General features: G+C 42.7%; 1 non-coding gene across 1 annotated transcript; it reads left to right on the top strand.

The window, feature by feature from the left end:
* Positions 1-433: 433 nt before the first annotated feature.
* Positions 434-515, top strand: trnal-aag. Its single transcript has one exon. It is a non-coding gene; the product is annotated as a tRNA-Leu (tRNA).
* The last annotated feature ends 315 nt before the right edge of the window (positions 516-830 follow it).

The raw sequence follows: 830 nt of genomic DNA, 5'->3' as shown, positions 1-830 counted from the left end.
AATCCTCAAAAAACATTTCATAGTCCTTTTAAAATGTTCCTCACTGAGCCCTCGGAGCCACCGTAAAAATGAGTGTATGTATGCATATTGGATATATGTTTATTGATATTTTATATACTGTGACCTTGCACTGTGTCCTACTTTGTACTGCAAGTGCTGCACAGCAATTTCCCACGGGATACATAACTTACAGTTTTATCTTATTTTATCTTAACAAAAGGAGTAGGTCTGTAAACAAAAGTAGGCCTATGTGAAAACAATTAAAGGTTATCCACACCGTTCAGTCTACATAGTCTGCTGTTGTGAGGACTGTGTGAAGAGCTATAAAAATATGAAGGGTAGGTTTGATTTTAAAGCTAGAACTTACAATAAAACGATTAGTCATAAAGCAGTACTGGATATTATGAAAGGGGCCCCGATAAGTTTGTATCAAGGTAGCGTGGCCGAGCGGTCTAAGGCGCTGGATTAAGGCTCCAGTCTCTTCGGGGGCGTGGGTTCGAATCCCACCGCTGCCATAAACTTTTCACACATTACAGCATAATGAATGGCATTGTACACACATTAAATGCTTGCGAACTGCACACAAACCTGGTGAAATGAAACAATTAGAAAAGCCAACCTTGCAGTCGGCTCGCTGTGCATTATGGGCATGGGCTCCTCCCCACGTGTCCTGTGTGTGGAGCAGAGTCAACATGGTACCGACTGACTTCAGCTGTGATACCCTGAGTTAGACACTCCTCCTACACCTCTACGCACCACATTTCTGGACTGTTCAGACACGAATGAAATAGCTAAAACTGTACAGTGCAGTGTGCAGGTGAGAGGTAAGT

This window comes from Micropterus dolomieu, linkage group LG14 (genome assembly GCF_021292245.1).
Source record: "Micropterus dolomieu isolate WLL.071019.BEF.003 ecotype Adirondacks linkage group LG14, ASM2129224v1, whole genome shotgun sequence".
Lineage (NCBI taxonomy): Eukaryota > Metazoa > Chordata > Actinopteri > Centrarchiformes > Centrarchidae > Micropterus > Micropterus dolomieu.
The sequence above is the reverse complement of the archived record's forward strand: the minus strand, read 5'-3'. Positions and strand labels throughout refer to the sequence as shown.